The sequence below is a fragment of the Barbatula barbatula genome (genome assembly GCF_947034865.1).
Source record: "Barbatula barbatula genome assembly, chromosome: 17".
Classification (NCBI taxonomy): Eukaryota; Metazoa; Chordata; class Actinopteri; order Cypriniformes; family Nemacheilidae; genus Barbatula; species Barbatula barbatula.
The window spans coordinates 19,059,312-19,074,026 of NC_136780.1; positions in this window are offsets into that span (position 1 = coordinate 19,059,312).

Genomic DNA, 14,715 nt, shown 5'->3' on the forward strand with positions numbered 1-14,715 from the left:
ATTTTTTTATTTTTTGTGCTGTATGGTAAACAACCTTTTAAAATGTATCTATTGATTTGTGTTAATTGGCACGACTTTCAATATGATGTATTTCATATGTATAGACATAAATCAACTCAATCTCATGGGAATTTGTAACTATTTTACGAGGTGCCTCATTCGTGTGAATTTGTATGATCTCATTCGTACATTTTATTATGATTTTGCCCTGTGACATTAGGTTTGGGGGCGGGGTTACGGTGGGCCTTTAGTGTTGCTTGTCCACCTTGAAAAAGGCATCCGTTTCAGCAAAATTTGCCTTTGCGGTTTGGGTTAGGGTCAACCCATCTTGGGATATCAGATTTTAAATATATAAAAGTTTATTTACACATCTGTATATTGAAAGTTGTCCTGAGTGACACGAAAAAAGGTTGTGCTGACTGACACTAAGGGGGAATTGGTGTCATGAACACAAGTCAACAGATTCTAAATTTGTTGTCCTAATTACATTTCTTGAATATGTTGGAATAAAGTAATTTTTTTTAAACTGCGCACAAAAAGTATTCTTGTCACTTCAAGAAATTAAGTCTGAACCAATGTGAGCACATGATGTCTTTACAAACTTTTTGTGCTTTAAGACGACGATACATTGCTCATCAAAACATCTTAATTTGTTTGTGAAGATGAGTAAAGGTCTTACAGTTGTGGAACGACTTTAGGGTGAGTAATTTATTTCTGTCGTGAACAATCCCTTGTCAGGACCAGTCAGTGAAATCTAGCGGCCTCTAGCGCTGAGGTTGCAAATTGCTACCAATGGCTCACTCCTTCCCCCTTTCAAAGTGCCACAGCGGCTGATACAACACTGTGAATTACATGCAAGGGACCTTCGATGAATGTTATTAGGTCATTCTAAGTGAATAAAATCACGGACAGCTCATCATGTAAGCTCTGTATACACCTCTGAACACATAGTTTTATATATTATATTGCATTTCTGTCAAAAGATCCTCCAAAAAAAGACACACTGGACTTTTAACAAAGATTAATGAACACTAAAAAACTAAACCGCAGATTGTCAGTTTTCCAGTATTAACAAATACAACCTTATTGTAAAGTGTTACCAAAAATGTTTTCTGCAAATATAAAATGACCTAGCCCTTTTATACTATGTATACATGCAGTAATATTTGCACAATAGAAAAGCATGTAAGCAAAATGTAAGCAAAAAGCATGTAAGCAAAAACAAAAGTCAATGAAAAGCTAACGAATTACACGGTGAGCACTCGTAACCCAAAAAATGTCCACAACTCTATAAAATGTTCATTTTGTATTCAATACTCCTTCAACCAAATAGTTGAAAACGCAAGCACAGAGGGAATGCTTTGTAGGTGTGTTTATGCTCTTGACTGACACAGGTAGCAGATCTATCATCTAACGGCCGGCCGGTCGGTTAATAACACGGCCCGCTGACATGTTTATAAGGCTGAACTTTGCGGTACGATTATGGCAGCGCCGGCGGTGCTGAGACAGAGCGACGGGTCAGACCCTGCCCGCTCTCTTCTGTCTGCACCCTATTATATGCTAATGACGGCCATTTGAGAAATGCAGGGTTACAAGGAGTTAATTTAGAGGGCCATTACAGCCGGCTATATTTCACAACAGTCGACCTGTGCTCGGCCTCGCAGGGGCTTAGCTCAGAGGTTGCTGTTATGGGGGAATGAAGGGTAGTTTACTTCTCACCAGAGAGGAACAGGGAGGCAGAAAGGATGCAATGAAATCGAGTGGCAGGCGGCCTCATATAGAACGAGACGAGCAGACAGACAGGTCGAGTTAACCGGCAACACAGCGTGCTTTTGCGTAAGTGTGCGCGAGTGAAGAGCCCACCGAGAGGCATTGTGCTCAGATTTATCGCTGACATTTATAAGGGTTGTGAGAGTGAGTGAGCGGGTGATAAGGTGAGGTCTGAATGATGTAGAGCTCACTATCAGTCAGACAGAAGTCAAGCTCCCTGCGCCCGGTGCGCTCTTAAGGGTAGATCTTTATAGCTGTCACCTGATATACGCTATTCTACAGTCAGATTTAAGAGCCCCGTTCACACCTGTACTGCACCTCTAGTCTCTTTCACCGCCATCAAAACTCATATTTACATTCCAATTTGACATTTCCAAGTTATTCAGTTATTTTTTTGCTTTCATGTCCCCTGCATAATACTCATTGAAATTTCTTGGACCTTTTAACCTCTGAAGCACACAAGATGTTCTTAAAAACAAACGCAAAGCTAGCTAACATGAATTATCAGCCCAAGGGTATGCTGTCGTTAAAACAAAGAAATTATTCAGAAAACTTCTGAAATTTGTATTTTAATACACTTGTAGTACGATACTGGTACTTAAACACGGATTCAATAAGGAAAATGCTAGATTTTTTACTGTATTTACTATAACCCTGTGCATTCTTAAGTGATACTGTATTCTTATTATATAAGAAAATACACTGTCATTTTTTTACAATTTATTGATTCATAATATCAAATCATATTTGCAACCAAAATATTTTGTGAATACCTTACCATGAAAAAATTGTGTTTTTACCAAAGGGTTTTACTACACTAACAGCACAAATGTCAACATTTGGTGGATCAAATACCTATGTGACGTCTCTCTTTACTTTAATTTTAGTGCATGATTTTGCTTTTTAGCAAATAGTATTTTCAGCATAGTCACATCCATAACGGTACCTATTCCTTATTAAAGGGCACATGTACAATTGCTTCAGGGTTGTGCATTTTAATTCACCGAAAGCCTAAGTTTGTCGTTTCCCAAAAACGATGTCCCTTTTTAAAGGTTACATCCATAATACATGTTTATACATAATAATTAAACATGGAAAACGTTAATTTGACCTAAATTAAAAATACAGCAGCATATACAATTTTCATTGAACAACACATAAAGAGACAAATACACACAGAGTAGTTTTCGAAATATTAACAGCAGCGCTGGTCTCCTCACAGGAACAGACGAGGTTTGGATCCGCATCTCTTCTCTAACAAAGATGTCTCTCTGCAGCGAGCCCATTCAGGTGCTCAAAGCTTTTAGACAATCTGAGAACGTGACATCTAATTGTCAATGCCCTTATTTCATCTGAAATGCCTTCTTCAGAGCTGATGGAATTTATCGAATCTTTTAGGTTCCAAAATTGAAACAAATTCAATGACTATTTACATTTGTCCCATTATGCAGGCGCAAGGTCATGTGCAAAACTCAGATAAAGTCTGACGAGAGATTCGCGAGTTATACAACAATAACCACTTAAACGTGTACGTTTTCAGAAAGAAAACAACGCAAAAGTGCTGAGAAACGCCTTTATAATTGCATCATCATCCAACAATTTAAGCGCTGATTTTCCGTTAAACAACAAACGCAGCCTGTAGCTCATCACCTAATGGAGGCAGCGTCGATTGTTTGTGTAAGTGGGGATTATGAGACTATTCGAGAATAGATATATTGGTCTTCCTGGCTTATGGTGAGCTATTAGACGAGCTTTTAGATTGTTATGTACATCAAAGCTGGCTGCATTCAACAAGATACCCTGGATTCATTTCAAAAGCCATTACTAGCGATCAATGTCATTTTACTTGCACGTTCTCCTCCTCTGATAATTCAAGTTATGTCTAGTCTGACTCGAACCGACAATTTCCAGAATTGCTGAACCTCATGAACTTTCAACAAGTTAGGTACAATCGCCATCCGAGAGACGGTACATTGGCTGTGGAAATGCAGCTACGGGTTTCCGCTCAGAGGGACCCAGTAATGCCAGTCTCGGTCAGCCGTGCACACCACTGGGATTTATGGTCACACTTAAGGTGTGAAATCAATAGAAGATAATGCTGGTGAGGACCGGCACGCGCCAGCGATTTCGTTTTTTAGTGCCGCAGCATTTGCTAAGAGAGGCCTGTGGGGAATCGGTGCCATCTTGTCCTGGGAATGTCCAGTATGAGCTATGTCCGAAGATCCTAGGACATTTATGGATCAGTATCGTTGACTCATATTCTTTTTACATCTTTAAACTTTAGGCGTTAATTCTAGACAACAGATGTTTGTAAATTGATTGTGTCTTGCATCTCCGAAATAAGCAATAAGTTACTTCAAAAGCAAGAGTAGAGAAGGACAAATACTGTCCAATTTTATTAACCTGAAAAAATAGAACGTTTACACTTGCATGTGTTTGTGTCCCTTTGTGTTACTAAAAGTATTTTTCAGAATGCAACAAAATTTTCAATCTAATTTGAATATATACTTTTGACTGTGGCTGTGTTTCAGTCAGTGTGACTGTTGTTTTATTGCCTAGAAAATATTTTTGCTAGTAACCCTTTTTTGAGGTGATGGTGGTGTTAGTATGTGAGAAAGCAAACGTGATGCAGACAGGTTTAAGGCTACTGAGACACTGCAACTAAATGTCACTTCTTCCTAAAGTCTTCATTCTCTGTTCCATCCTCACAGAGTAACACAACTCTCCCTAAACAAATGTTCAGGTCATGACAATCAGCATAGTGTGTACAGAGCCCAACCAAATAACATTTTGTTAATGCATTGACGCCACTCTCTTTATACATCGACAGCCCTGCAGTCTGGCGGCAGCCCATATACATTACTGTATAGAGAGAGAGAGAGAGAGAGAGAGAGAGAGAGAGAGAGAGAGAGAGAGAGAGTTTAAAAGCACCAACTGAAAGAGCATAAAAACACATAAATTACAATTTTGTGGAGTGACTGGTGTGTACCAGCATTGAAACGTGGTGGTCAATCCTGTACCAGTATTAGTGATCATGAGTACTGTACCTTTTCATCCTTTCACTGTACCATGGACAATTGTGTTCGAAACACAAGCTCAGTGGCCTTCCCCAGAGGAAGTTATAGTAAATGTTTATCTAAAAACCCAAACCAGGCACCTGCAATTCAAATGGCAGTGACATGTTCCTGGACCAGCATTATTATTAATAATTTCCATGACATCAGATCTGAGAAATGAAGAAAATGAACAGGGAAAATAGTGCCAAGGCTTGATATTCTATAAATTGGAATGCAAATAATCACTAATCACCCAGGAAAGCAGGAAAATGTGGAAAAATCTTACATGGCTGTTTCCGTGAACTGAACTCCTATGCATGTCTACCAGCATGACCAGCTTACAGGTGCCTAAAACACCACAAAAACATCATTGCAGTCAGAGCAGTCGACCACCTTTAAATATGTATTTCTTCTTAGAAGCGGGACCTGGGAGAGAACAACTTAGAAACCAATAGGAGAAAATCCACTCGTCAAAATGTCAGGTATGTCCTTCTTTCAACCTCTGACCTGACCATTCTGGAGTGGATACTTAAACCTTTCTTGAGGATGTTGACCTGCCCGTTGGTTCAGACTCCCCCCGCCTCCTTCCAGACCTCCGCCCGGCCTCTCGCTGCAATTCACCCCTTCAATAATCCCCACAGCCAATCAATAGTAACCGTTCTCTCAATAATTCATAACATTAACATGCGCTCAATGGCCCAGTGGATGGATGGTCGAGACAGAGGAGGCCCATCATTCCAGTATTGATCCCCCAGAGGTAGTCGATAACCTGGGATGTGATGGACTTATTGCCGGGTCTCCTACAGACACCATCCGAGTCCACAACACTTATATACTGTATGCAGAGCTTTCAAGTAGAAGCCAGCTTTTCCATGCAAGAGGCCATCTAAGAAAGTCCCAGATTTGTGTGGTCCCAGTCATTTTTTCATTTACCTTGCACTTTGGCCAGGTCTGTTCGATCCATCAGTTGTGTTCCTGGCCTTATTTGATCTTGTGTGTGCTTAAATGTAGCGTTTACATAAATCAGTAAACTAATGTAATTATTTTATTATTTAAAAAAATATAAATATATATTACACACACGCTCACGTTCCATCCTCTATTCTGTAATGTCACAGAGCTACACGACTGCTGTCCTGTTCTCTCCCAGGAGTCTTACCAGGACAATTAACCGCTAATGAATTCATCTGGTTCTGTAGATTAGTCAACAATCTGCTGGAATCTATGGGAGTGTGTGGGGTTGCTGGAGAGGTTTAGGGACTCACACACACACACAAACACTGGAGTTGGGAAGTGTGTGGCGGGACGGGCGGTTGGCAGGCAGGTTTCCTCCCGAGGGAGCACGCTGAACTCAATTCCAATCGTTTCCACTTAAAGAGAGCAAAAGAGGGGGGAGCGGGTGGGCTCGCGAGTGTGGCTGACAGCAAGGGCTTGAACTGATACACTGGAAGGTGTGTATGAGCCCATGCCCATGCATATGTGTGTGTCTCATTAGCATGACAACTGCCTACATCTGCTTGGCACATGAAAGGTGTGAGATCAGCGAGTGTGGGAGGACAACAGAGATGATGAGGAGCTAGCGTGTCTCTCCGGCTGTCTAGAAAGATCAGAGATACATGCTTGCCTGTAAACATGTACCTACGCCCTCTCCCCTGACCTAATAATACAGTGCCTTTTTCGACCACAGAAAACCCTGACCCTACCAATGTTTCTTTGTATCAGTTTAGGCTCAACAAAGAGCCCTCTTTTCATACTAAAGGACCTCTTTGGATTCTTATTAACTTTACGTATGGTTTACTCCAGCAACCTCCTGCTGATGTCCTAGAATGCACCCTAAAAAACAGCAACACCCTTGTATCGTTGCAGCAGGTTTTTCAAGCTAAGCACCAATCCATCATTTATTTAGATATTTGATTTTATTTCATTTAAAATCAACTGTCCCATGGCATTTCTATTCCTAACAAACTAAAGTAAATGTACAGTATTATATTGTAATTATATTATTGGTACGTTGTTATGTTATATTTACATGAAACAGTCGCAGACTTACATGTCTTGGCAACAAAACAGTATTAGCTTTGAAATCCAAAGAAGAGGCTTCTTTTCAGTTCAACACTCATTCATATGACGTATATGAATCTGAGAGCCATTAGACAGCGATTCAAACTGTTTCACCCTGCCATAGTCATTCTGTTGCATTATTGATATCATTCAGATGTCATTCTCCTTCACACACTCGCTTCAAGGTGAACGTCGAAAAGTACAACACAGACACGTGAAACATTGAAAAGGTGGAACGCTGAGAGATTTCTCTAGAAGGTGGGAGCCAGGGAAAAAAAGGCAAAGCAGAAACCCTTTTGATGTTTTGACAATAGTATGCTGTGGCAGAAAGTGAGATGGACCACACTGAATGATGGGAAGGTGGAGGGGGGAGATGAGGACCACTCTGGAGGGGCTGTCATTGCCACGGGGCGAAAAAACACGACAACTTAATCCACCATCAAACACGCCGATTGCGTGTCGGTCGACCTCCATCACGCACAGTAGTGTGTTTGACATTTTGACTCATGGACCCCCTGTAAACTGTCAGTCTACACAGACGAGTGCTACATGAGGTGTAGATCCAATGACCCCTCTGCTGCTGAAAAGCCCCACACAGAGAGAGCATCATCAATGCTTGACACTTAACAAAGAACAGAGGCCGCTTGCAGATTCTCCAGGAGCTCTGACACCAGGACAAAGAACTCAACAACACACCCTAATATATCTCTTGACATATTGATATATGCATAATAAATTAAGTTAAAGCAGTTTTCAGGACATGCAAGGTATCTTCATATGTATTTCAGAGCATTTTCTTGACAATCGGTTGACAATCCAAAAGAGTTTTGGTAAGCCTGTCTCTCATTAAATAAGTCAAGCATGACAAAGACTTACACTAAGCATGACTGTTCAGTCCTTAAGTTCACCGTTCTGTAGATGCTGAAAATAGTGTAGCAAGGCCAAACAAACAGCCGGCCGCAGACCGTGAACTTCCCGCTTTAGGAGGAGGGGCGGCAGTGTCCGATAATCCCACTCATGGCTAGAGGAGGCTCAGAGTTTTCTCTCTCAAACCCTCGCTGCGGTTCAGGGAGTGATTGTTTAAGGAAAGGTCTAGAAGTCTGCACCGATGACACATTATGTTTATATTTTAACATAAAAAAAAATATTATCGTAAAGAAAATATCCACAGTGCAGTTCCTGAGGAAACATTCGCTCTGTAATTAAATCTTATCAGATCACAAAGCTTTAAGAGGCGTTTCAATTCTGATGTAAAAATTATTGAAAAATTACCAAATAGTTTGCTAACATTTTCATACTTCATATTAATTCTAAATCTTAAAAAAACTATCTTGCCAAAACTAGCAGGAGGGATACCTCACCAGTCAACAACAATGCCTTATTACATTTTACATTTACACTTTAGCGGCATTCATTGTTTTTCTTTATTACTGGTTATTGTGTTATGAAGTGTGTATTTGTTATCACTTCCATTTTCTTCATTGTGTGTGTTGGTTTTTTAGTCAGTGAAGGGAGGGGGTGAGCAGCGGGTTTGCCAACCTTAGTTGGCTACAATACTTAGTATCTTCTTGCCATCCTGACAAGAAGTTGTGGCTTCACTCAGTGACATTATGCCTCTACTATTATCCCTGCCTTAAATATTCCTCTGTTTTTTTATATCGGTTGCAAAAGCAGTCTTAACAAAATCAGATTTAAACAAATATAAATTTTATAAATTAACCGCGCGCAGTTGAGAGCAACCGGGCAAAATGTGAGTACGCCCTGAGTGTAGCTGTAACATGTCAGAGGAGACATGGTCCCCCAGCAGAGACTGGTTCTACCAACGTTCTTTCTCCATTTATAGATAAATAGATATATTAGATAAGCTCAGGTTCTGTAATTCCATTAACATTGCTTTCTTATAACATAATAACTGTTAATAATATTTTGCACTTCTTAATATAGGTATAAGGTAAATAACAAAAATAACAACAACCAATATGAAAATGTGTGTCAATGATATTGACAACACTACTGTGGGGCTGTCACAATATTTTAGATTTTCACTACACGATAATTGTGGCCAAAATCACAATGTTGAAAATAAATAATTAAATGATGCTTTGAGGTAGAGAGAGGGAGTATGTGAGGGCAAACTGTTAAACCGGTGTAAAACCACCAGCTCCTATGTTGAAGTGTCAACCGGATACTGATGCTGAATTATTCATATCATTATGAAGTGAAAGTGACCTATTTGTCAGTTATTTTAACCCATAACCGAAATGTGACCTCTGCATTTAACCCATCCAGTGAGTAGTGAACACATGCACTGCAAGTCGTGAACACACACACCCGGAGCAGTAAGCAGCTATCACTGCAGGTTTTGGTTAGCTGCCTTGCTCAATGGCATGTCAGCCGCAACCTGCTGGCCTTGAGAATCGAACCAGTGACAGTGACCCTTTGGTTACGAGTCCGACTCTCTAACCACTAGGCCACAACTGCCCCATTATTCAATCATATGTGAAGTATTAAGACAATATCAATAATCACAGTTATTAATATGACAGCTACTGTCAATACCAGTGTATTGTGACACTACTACTATTACCAATAATATACCTTCACCAAAAAAAACGATATAATCAAAGGTTACTGAACCTTAGTAACAGAAAGACGAGAAAAGAGAAAGAAATGTGTATTATACAAGTCATGGATAAAAGACGTTTCAGCTTTTCCTTGCCTTTGGGGACAAGATACTGTGAAAAAGAAACAACAGGGGGTGTGGACTTCTGAAACAGCAGGGCTGTGATTAGAATAAGACGGTCAGATATAACCCCCCTCACTTTAATATCAGAGAGTTCCTCCTCTTCTGAGGGTGAGGATAGGACTTGAGCTGACTTTCCAATAAACGTCTGGCCTGAGGTTATTTGCGAGCAGTGAGCTACTGGACACACTGAATGTAGTTTGAGTTTATCACAACAGAATATTGTCACCGGTTCAGTGACAGAGAGACACAATTCAACATTTGACTTGATAATTGCTGGAGATCATGAAAGACAGGACTACTATAATGTGCAAAATTAAATGGAGAATTGAATGAGTGAATAAATGAATTTTCCTAAACAAAAAGTTCACCCTTTGAACACGAAATTGGCTGTCAATGTTAATCAATGATTTTTGTATGCACAGTACCCCAAGCATTGACAAAATATGAAACATTACCAAAAATATCTTATAAAAGTGATGCATACGACTATGTGCTTTAAGTGTTTTGAGGTTCTGTGTGAACAAACCTTTCCAGTAGCTTAGTAGTAAGAGGATTGCGTTAACAACCCAAGGTTGTGGGTTGGATCCAAGGGGATTACAGATACCTATGTAAAATGTATAGCAAAATACAATGTAAATCGCTTTGGGTTAAAGCGTCTGCCAAATGCCTGAAAGAGGGTGTTACCAGTGATGTAAAGCATTTTCACATGATATACTGCAAAGCGCCCCACTGGGGGTGCAGGCGGCAGATCCTTTTCCTATCTAGGGCCTAAACTTTGAAACAGTCTTTCCTGCACTGTCCGGGAGGCAGACACACTGTCAGTTTAAATCTAGACTAAAGACGCATCTTTTTAATCTTGCATACACTACACTATCATAATATATATACTTCAAAGATCTAGGCTGCACTAGTTAGATCAACCGGAAACAGGGACACTTCCAATAACAACTGATGCTTTTGTTGCATCAAGAGTGCAGAACAGTACTCTACTCTCAGCCAGTCTTGTCTCATTGTTGCAAGGTTACTAGAGCGGGCAGGATGCAGTCCAAGGTTACCGGAGCGGGCAGGGCGCAATCCATTCCCAGACCTAACAAATGCTGGACGAAGGACGTGGCAACTCTACAAAACTTCAGCCGCTATTAGATTATTAATGATAATTTTAAATCTAACTTTTTTATTTTGCCTTGTTGTGCAAGCACTGTCGAGCTTGTGCAGAGGCTGCAGTTTTTGCCAGAGGGGAACTGGAATCCCCTGGTTAGGCCTGGTTTCCCTCTGAGGTTTTTTTTGGGTTCCTCGCCACCGTTTGCATACTGTTTTGCACTGTTTGCCTGGCCGGGGGGCTGCTAGAATTTGATAGTCTTATTTAATTAACACTGCATATAGGAATTTTTGTGTGTCTGATATTTGACCTGTGTTTTGACTTCCATAACCTTTTATGTTTTACTTATAGTCAATGTTTTCTTGTACAGCTGCTTTGTAACAATGAAAATTGTATAAAGCGCTATATAAATAAAGCTGACTTGACTTGTCAATAAAGCTTTTCCCTTGGATGTTAGAATAAAACGGCAAGATTCTTTGCTGAAGATGAGGGTTTTAAGGAACATCTGTCAATAGTTAAGCAGTACTCTTGGTTGTTACGTATGGTGGTTTTTGGTCCAATAAGTTACACTTCAGTTTGTCCGAGTTCAGTAATATAAAATTGTTACTCATCCACTTTTAAGATCGACTATGCATTCCACTATTCGATGGAATTGCTGTGTTTCATGAGGCTTCGAGGAAATATAAAGTTGCGTATCATCAGTATAACAGTGAAAGCTAACTCTGTGTCGCTTTATTATATCTCCTAGAAGAAGCATGTATAATGCGAAGAGCATAGGCCCTAAGACTGAGCCCTGTGGTACACCATACTGGACTTGTGATTTGAGTGACACCTCATATATTGCTACATATTGAAAACGGTCGGATAAATAAGTTCTAAGCCATTACAAAGCTATTCCCTTAATACCGAAATAATTTTCGAGTCTATGTAGGAGCGTGCTGTGGTCAATGGTGTTGAATGCAGTACTAAGATCTAGCAGCACCAATAAGGAGATACAACCTCAGTCAGATGCCAAAAGCAGATCATTTGTAATTCTGATCAAAGCAGTCTCTGTACTGTGATGTGCTCTCAATCCAGACTGGAAATCTTCATTGATGTCATTCCTTTGGAGGAAGGAACATAATTGAGTTGAGACTACTTTTTCCAGAACTTTAGATATGAAATGTAGATTTGAAATAGATCTGCAGTTAACATGATTTTAGAGAGTTCATCGTGATCTACACTCACCTAAAGGATTATTAGGAACACTATACTAATAATGTGTTTGACCCCCTTTCGCCTTCAGAACTGCCTAAATTCTATGTGGCATTGAATCAACAACGTGCTGAAAGCATTCTTTAGAAATGTTGGCCCATATTGATAGGATAGCATCTTGCAGTTGATGGAGATTTCTGGGATGCACATCCAGGGCATGAAGCTCCCGTTCCACCACATCCCAAAGATGCTCTATTGGCTTGAGATCTACAGTGAACTCATTGTCATGTTCAAGAAACCAATTTGAAATGATTCAACCCATGGTGCATTATCCTGCTGGAAGTAGCCATCAGTGGATGGGTACATGGTGGTCATAAAGGGATGGACATGGTCAGAAACAATGCTCAGGTAGGCCGAGGAATTCAGACGATGCACAACCTCAAGGTTGTGCGTGTTGTGGCTTCCCAAATGCTTTGACTGAAATATCCACTAGTTACAACCGAGGTATGCAGCAAAGTTGCTCTTCTATCAGCTTGAATCAGTCGGCCCATCCTCTGACCTCTAGCATCAATAAGGCATTTTCGCCAACAGGACTGCCGCTTACTGGATGTTTTTCCGTTTTCACATCATTCTTTGTAAACCCTAGAAATGGTTGTGCGTGAAAATTCCAGTAACTCAAGATTGGGAAATACTCAGACCGGCCCATCTGGCACCAACAACCATGCCACACTCAAGATTGCTTAAATCACCTTTCTTTCCCGTTCTGACATTCAGTCAGTTTGGAGTTCAGGAGATTGTATTGACCAGGACCACACCCCTAAATGCATTGAAGCAACTGGCATGTGATTGGTTGATTAGATAATTGCATTAATGAGAAATTTAACAGGTGTTCCTAATAATCCTTTAGGTGAATGTATGGTAGAAAATAATCGCAATTTCTCCGTAGGGCGCTGTAGTTAGTCGTTTGTTCAGCGGGTTTCACTTCTGGTTGCATAGTTATAATTTTTCTCTAATATCTTGGATTTTATTTGTGAAATAGTTCATAAATTCATCATCCATCTATGCTGGTGTACAGAATCAGACGTCGCTGACGATTTATTTTTGGTTTTATTTAGCCACTGTGTTAAATCAAAACCTAGGGTTGTGCTGGTTTCTTCTATTAGTGATGAAAGGTAGGCGGATCTCGCCTTTTATTAGGGCTTTCCTGTATTTTCGAATATTATCCTTCCATGCTGTACGCAACACCTCCTATTTAGTTTTCTTAAAGTTGTGCTCCATTTTTCGTGCCGCTTTCTTTAGAGAGTTTGTTCATTATATCACAGTGTTGGGCTGTCATTTTTAATCTTCTTGAAGCACAGAGGAACAACTATGTTTAGCGTTTCCGAGAAGGTGCCATTAAAATTTTCAACGTTATCTTCAACATTATTACTCATGCTAGAGATTTGAGACAATTTAGGCAAATTATCAAGAAACGCACCTTTTGTAGTTGAAGTTATTGTTCTACCATATTAGACATATTATATGCATAGTTTAATTGAACTATTATTGATATCTGTCTGAAGTCTTCGATGATGCTGCTGCAACAATATAACCTCTCATACCCTCAGCTTCAGAATAATGAGAAAATGTCTCATCTCTGTAATGGTTAAAAAAATTCTGTATTACATCCGTCATTTAGTGTTCTGATGGGATTGAGAGCTGAGCGGCTCCCTCTACAGGCACTCATATTTGTGAATGAAAAGCTCCCATGGTGGCTTATAACACACAAATGGATTATGACTCACTTATAGTGTATGAACTCCATAGCCAGCAGTGGCGCTTAAACAATGAGCATTAAAACAGGGATGACTAATACAGGCTGTGTGTGTGTGAAGGGTTAGCGAGAGGACATGACTGCGGGGGCCTACAAACTGCAGCACTTCCCTGTAAAACATTCAGCTTCAAACATCTGCATGGATCTGTCATACAGACCACAACAAAACAAACACAGTCTGTGATTTTCAACATTAAGGAGCATAATAAACAATACCAAGTGATAAAAAGCACTTTTTTATCTTTTAGGGCATTTTTACATTCCCTCAGATTGTAATTTGCTCATGCCATATTTATTTAAGGAAAGATTATTCCTGTAGCTCAGTGGTAAGAGCATTACGTTAACAACACAAGGTTGTGGGTTGGATCCCGGGGATTGCAGATATCTATGTAAAATGTATAGGATAATGCAATGTAAGTTGCTTTGGATAAAACCGTCTGCTAAATGCCTAAATGTAAATGAAGCATATTCAAGAGCTACTGTACTACATGTTCTATATGTTAAGCATTTCCTTTTTTTCTCTTATAATCCACTAATTATGGTAGATGATTTAGTTTTTAATTGTCATGGCTTCATTTTTTGTAACGGTACTAACTTGCACATGATGTAGTAGCGTTGTTCACAATAGACTCTGCACACAGGGTGATGACGTACTTCCACTAAAATCTCAGCCAGTTAAACCACTTCCACTCTCATAGGTCTGAGGTCATTTTTCACCAAGTAATGTTGATATGTTTGCTAAAAAATCTTTCACATTTCAACGAACTGACAGCACTTCAGCTTAGCATTGTTGAATGCCTCTCTGATCAAGCCTTGCGTAAGAGCAAAGGTTTACTTCACTTTTTTACATGCTTGTGGATGTAGCTTTAAGACTTTTAGACTTTTGATGTAGTGTTTGGATAATAGTCAGATTTTTGACTGGGTTGAATGGGTGCTTTTTAAATGATAATGTCATCATTTCCGTACCAGTAATCTT